We start from the raw sequence: 6,914 nt of genomic DNA, 5'->3' as shown, positions 1-6,914 counted from the left end.
ATCATTACATCTCCTTCTCTTACTCTGATCCTATTGTCTTACTCTTACAATGACCCTTGTGACTAATTGCCCCTTAGCCCCATAATCCAGGGTAAACTCCCCATCTGAAGATCCTTAACTTAATAATATATACAAAGTCCCTTTTGCCATGTAAGGAAACATATTCACAGAGTCCACAGATTAGAACATGGGCATTTTTAGGGGGCCATTATTGTACTTACATACCCACCCTCCCTTCCACCCCTAGTCCTGTCGCCGTTCTCAGTGTATCAGCATCCATTGGAAGATCTGTCCAACACCTAGACCTCTCAGCTCTTTGTCACTAATAATCATCTTTTCTTCCACCATACCTCAGTCACTTATCCCATGGTCATACTCACGACCTTGCCATTACCATCAACCACACTTCCTCCAATATCTGAATTTCAAATATCCAAATTTTTTTTACTACAACCTCATTTCATTGAAATCACCAACTCTAGCAATAATACAAATCCCAAAACTTCCAGCCCATTAATTATAGCAGGTTTTTAGTTTCTCTCACCCTTCTCACATCCATCCTGACCCAGCCTAGATCCTATGGTCCATCATTATAATCCCTCCCTTGAAAACCCTTAATTTGTTTGCCTTTTTTACCCACCCACACACCACCTGAAAAAGCATCCTTGGTCAAATCCAATCAAGAGACTTAAATTCTTGGTTGGGGGGGGCGGTGGGGGGGAGGTAACAGGAGATAGGGCAGGGTCAAGCCTCTGAGGCCATCTTACAAGAGTACACAATATAATAAATATAAAATGACCAAAAACTAGTAATGTCTACACATAGTAGAATTCAATAAGCTTTAGCTATTATTAAAATATTCTTTTGTCCTACTTTCTGTATTATTGCTAAAAGAGTATAATTCTAATAGCTAACAAACTATTTCACCACTTTTAGCTTTTTTTTTTTTTAAGATCCATGTGGGCCCCACACTTTTGGGTTTCTGATCATGTGGCCCAGTACTGAAATATCTGGGTGACTGTGCTTTATTACAAGCACACCCTCCATTCCTGTAAATCTAAATAAATCAAGTCAGATTTCAGCATAGCCCAGATAAAGAAATACAAAGCCTGTTCTCGGAGAGACATATTACACACCAAGGAGAAATAGGATCTCATCAATTGGTATGATCAGGAGTCTGGTTAGCATTTATGGAAGTAGACTCTAAGGGTATTAAAGAAAATAAAATGTATGGTTTGATTATCAATATGGATGCACTTCCCTGGCATTCAGGATTTAAATGTGTTAGTGTGAGCTTATGGAAGTGTCTTTATAGCTTTCTAGTTGGTTAACTGAAGCTTGGACTAAACAATAACCTATACTATGAGTATGAGATGGCAAAATTTCTCTAGCATACTGTTGAAAAGTGATTTTTAATTTTTAACATGCATAAATATCACCTGTAGATTTGGTTAAACAGTTTCCTGGGCCCCAGACCCAGAAATTCTGATCCAGTAGGTTGAGGAGGGCCTTGAATTTGCATTTCTAACAAGCTCAGGGGTGATGCCATTGCTACTGGCACGAGGACCTAGGACCTATTAATCCCTACACTTGGAGAGAACTACTATAAAGGAATCTGAAGGCTCAGGGAGAAATGAATACTGGAGTACATCTATTATGTGCAATCTGCTGGACCACTCCTTAGCTATAACTTGGTTTTAGACAAGTTAGATGGAGATGTCCCAAAGCAGTTAGAAATAATATATTGGAGCACAAAGAATACAGATATGGAATTTTTATCAAGAGGTCATAAAATTACCGCAAATAACATCTCACTGATAGAATCATAGATGGAAAACTAAGATTTTTCTGCTGAGCAGGTCTGCTACCAGAGTGGACCCACCACGAGTCAAAGGAATCCTCGATTCTAGAGCAAAGTTTCTCAACCAGTTTTTCATGATTGCTTCCCTAAGGAGACATTTCAGACATTTTTTTCCTAATTGCCTTCCCCCATGAAATTTTAATGTACTGTATGTAATGTATAGTTGTGATATATATATATATATATATATATATATATATATATATATCTCCAGGCATACCTCATATTATTGCACTTTGCAGCTACTGCATTTTTTACAAATTGAAAGTCTGTGGCAACCCTGCAGTGAGCAAGTCTGTCGGTGGCATTTTTCCAACAACATTTGCTTACTTCATGTCTCTGTGACACATTTTGTTTAATTCTCAGAATATCTCAAACTTTTTCAGTATTATTATATTTGTTTTGGTGATCTGTGATCAGTGATCTTTGATGTTACTACTATGACTCACTGAAGATGAGGTGATGGTCTGTATTTTTTAGCAATAAAGTATTTTTTAATTAAGGTATGTACATTGTATTTTTCAGACATAATACTATTATTGCACACTTAATAGAGTACAGCATAGTGTAAACTTAACTTTTATATGCACTGGGAAATCAAAATATTTATGCGACTCACTTTATTGCGATATTCCCTTTATTGCAGTGGTCCAGAACCAAACCCACAATATCTCCGAGGTCTGCCTGTGTATAAAGAGTTTTTTCACCCCTCCAGAACCAGTTTTTACCTTCATTGGGAATGTAGGTTCTAGACCCAGATCCACCATTACCTTGTTAGGTTTTCTTAAGCTATTATCATTTCTGGGTCTTAGTTTACTCCTTACAATCTGACCAGGAAGTGTGAGATGATTCTCAAGATTCCTCCAGTGTTCTGCCCCTTCACAGTTACTATTCCATTAACGGACTTGCCCTTTGACATATGTACAGTGTTTGGTTGCATCTCTGTGAGTGGTGTACATTGAAAAGCTGCCAATAAATGAGTACAAAAATGAGCTACACTTTTTCTCAATCTGGCATCAATGCTGCTTTTGAGCCCCCAGTCAGCCTAAAGCAGATAGCTTAGTTTATTCCACTCTGGCAAGCTCAGGACAATCTGACAATTTGCCAGTCGTATTTAGGACTTATCACCATCCTCCACCAGAAGTTCAAAGCACTTTCTCCTCTGCTGGGCCCCATATGGATTAGAAACATCCACGTTATTCATTTCTTCTGCCCATTTTTTAATTTGGTTGCTTTTTTTTTGATGTTGTGTTGTATGAGCTGTTTCTATATGTTGGATATTAATCCCTTATTGGTCATCTCATTTGCAAACATTTTCTCCCATTCAGTAGGTGGACTTTTTTTTTGTCAATGGTTTCCTTTGCTGTGCAAAAGCTTTTAAGTTTAATTGTTTACTTTTGCTCTTATTTCCTTTACTTTAGGAGATGGATCCAAAAAAATATTACTGTGATTTATGTCAAAGAGTGCCCTGCCTATGTTTTCCTCTAGGAGTTCTATAGTATCCAGTCTTACATTTAGGTCTTTAATCTATTTTGAGTTTATTTTTGTATATGATGTCAGAGAATGTTCTAATTTCATTCTTTTACATGTAGCTGTCCAGTTTTCCCATTTTTCCAAAGAGGAAATGCAGATGGCCAACAGGCACCTGAAAAGATGCTCAACATTGCTATTCATCAGGGAAATGCAAAATCAAAACCATAAAGAGATATCACCTCACACCTGTCAGAATGCTATCATTAAAAAGAACACAAGGGCTTCCCTGGTGGCGCAGTGGTTAAGAATCTGCCTGCCAGTGCAGGGGACATGGGTTCGAGCCCTGGTCCAGGAAGATCCCACATGCCGCGGAACAACTAAGCCCACGAGCCACAATTACTGAGCCCGTGTGCCACAACTACTGAAGCCCACGCACCTAGAGCCCGTGCTCCACAACAAAAGAAGCCACTGCAATGACAAGCCCGTGCACCCCAATGAAGAGTAGCCCCCCTCACCGCAACTAGAGAAAAGCCTGCACGGGGCAACAAAGACCCAACACAGCCAAAAATAAAATAAATAAATAAACAAACAAATAAATAAATTTATTTTTTTAAAAAAGAAAACAAATAACAGATGTTGGCAAGGATGTGGAGAAAAGGGAACCCTCATACACTGTGGTGGGAATGGAAACTGGTGCAGCCACTGTGAAAAACAGTATGGAGGTTCCTTGAAAAACTAAAAATAGAACTACCATATGACCCAGCAATTCCACTCCTGGGTAGGTATCAAAAAAAAAAAAAAAAAAAACACTAATTCAAAAAGACACATGCACTCCACTGTTCATATTCATAGCAGCATTACTTACAATTGCCAAGGTATGGAAATGACCTAAGTGTCCATCAACAGATGAATGGATAAAGAAGTTATGATATATAAATATACACAAAGGAATACTACTCAGTCATGAAAATAATGAAATTTTGCCATATGCAGCAACATAGATGGACATGGTGGGCATTATGCTAAGTGAAATAAGTCAGATGGAGAAAGACAAATACTGTATGATATCACTTACATGTGGAATCTAAGAAATACAACTAATGAATATAACAAAAAAGAAGCTGACTCAGAGATATAGAGAGCAAACTAGTGGTTACCAGTGGGGGTGGGGAAGGGCAATATAGGGGTAGGAGAGAGGGAGGTACAAACTATTGGGGTAAGATAGGCTCAAGGATGTATTGTACAACTTGGGGAATATAGCCAGTATTTTGTAATAGTTGCAAATGGAAAGTAATCTTTAAAAATTGTATACAATTTTTTAAAAAATAGATAAATAAAATAAAATATATTAAAAAATTTTAATTTAACAAATAAATAAAGAGCAGCAGTACTATAAAAAAAATAAGAAAGAAAGAAGAAACATCCATGTTAAAGAAGAGGAAAAAGGTGTGGCCTGTTTTCTATCCCTCCATTCTACTTCCATGTACCAGCTCCCGGGTAGATGCTTTCAGCAGATATCCAAGGGAGCAGCCCCTTTCTCACCCATGGCTTCATTTTCCTTCAGTTGCTGGAAGGATTTAACTGTTGAGGTTAGCACAGTTTTGTCTCTCACCCAGACAGAGTCATATGCTGGCTCTGTCATATAGAACACGCCATGGTCTGTTGATGCCCATCTGGGTGTCTTGCCCATGCATATTTCTGGTGTCCCCTTCACTACTGAGCAGTGTCTTGAAGGGTACAAACAAGCTGGCCCATGCTCACAGCTACAGTCTTGGGTTTATCCAGGCCTCAGGGGTTCTAGGACTCTCTGACATGGCAAACTTTAAGACCAAGAGAAAACAGGGTGAGGAAGAACTTGACTCCTTCATACCTGCTTTGTTTTCTGCCATTTAAACACTGTTTGAGAAGTTGGTCCCCTGTGTTCAGAAATATCACCAAACTTTCAGAGAAGAGCACCTTTGTTGGGAAACACAGTGACCACATAAGACCCCGTTGGGGAAGGCAGAGAATGAAGGTCACAAACTCCCTTTTCAACTCTCTTTCAGCCATACCACATCTCCTGATGGAAAAGTCTAGTAGGGTTACTGAACATAAGTTCATGTGCCCAATGGACAGTAAGGCCAAACAAACCAAAATTTGTTTGAAGCAGAGACAGGTTTATTGCAGGGCCAAGCAAGAATGGGTGGTTTATGCTGAAAAACCCCGAACTCCCAATGGTTTTTAGGGAGAAGTTTTAATGGGCAAAATTTGGCTGCAGGGTGTGTGACTTTCTTCTGATTGGGTGGTGGTGAGGCAACAGGGCGATGCCCCAGGAATCAAGCGCTCAACCTGAAGTTACCATCCTCCACATGGGTGGGAGATTTTGTTCCTGCAGAAGAACTTAAAGATATTATGTATATTCCATGAGAAGGAACAAGGAACCTGCCCCAAGGCTGCATTATTGTTTCTTCACTGCTCCTCCCTTGTTTCTGCATTCCCCCACTTCCCTGATTGGCAACTGTTTGAATCTGCTCTTTGGAGCTCAGGGAAGATCTAGGAGGCTGAAGCCTTTATCCTGCAAATAAGAAATGAGGGACCTGGAAAGGCTTTTGCACCCAGGAGGGCCCTTCAGCGTCCTGCTCAGTTTCAGAAAGACAGGGTGAGGGTATTTATTTTAACTAAAAAGAAATAAAATATTTTTAGTCCTCGAGTCTGATTCTTCTCCTCTATAACCCACTCTCCACTTAGCCAGCAAGTGGAGGATAAGAAACCAGTCAGATGCCAAGCTGTTTTATTACCCACATAAAACGCAAATCTTTTTGTTTGTCAAGATTTACATGGTTAGAGGATTATCATAAATCACAATTAACAATAGCTTAGGAGATTAGGTTCATGAATTTTACATGTTGTTAATCACCTTATCGAAATAGCGCCCGTCTAGGGTTTTACGCAGATTTATTTTTCTTCTTAGTACTTATCACTAACAAACATTTTGTCTATTTTCTTGTCTCCACCAGAAAGTAAACGCCATAAGGTCAAGGAGTTTGTTTTGCCAAAACAATGGTACAATATGTCTTTTATTTCAATGGTACAATATGTCTTTTATTTGTATGTATCTCTAGTACAGAATTTGGTACAAAGTGAGCCTCAGTAAATATTTGTTTAACGGGTAAATGAGAATGATAGGAGGGGAAAATCTTCCTCACGTAGCCAAGAAATGGTTTTTCAACTTACAAATTACGTGCATACAAATAGTTTTCAAAACAACCCTGGGTAAGAGGCAGAGCCTGTTGTACCAACCTATTATACTAGTATTCACTGAACCTTGAAAGTGTGTCATGGGGAGGTCACAAAGCAATGAAAGAACTCCTAAAATCCGGCCAGGCGGCTCTCCGACCTCGTGTGACTCAGACCATTTTGTAGATTTCACATCTGCCGCAAGAAACCCGTTGGCTCCGGTCTGAAACTGCCAATTTGGCACACTATCTGGCAATAAATTCTTGACAAGAGGAAAGAAACAGGACGAAGGAATAATTTTTAATTCTCATACTATCATCTTTCAATTTTAAAATAATTTTTTAACTGCTGCAAGTGTAACTGT

The sequence above is a fragment of the Mesoplodon densirostris genome, chromosome 1 (genome assembly GCF_025265405.1).
Source record: "Mesoplodon densirostris isolate mMesDen1 chromosome 1, mMesDen1 primary haplotype, whole genome shotgun sequence".
NCBI classification, from domain to species: domain Eukaryota; kingdom Metazoa; phylum Chordata; class Mammalia; order Artiodactyla; family Ziphiidae; genus Mesoplodon; species Mesoplodon densirostris.
This window is presented reverse-complemented; position numbering follows the sequence as displayed.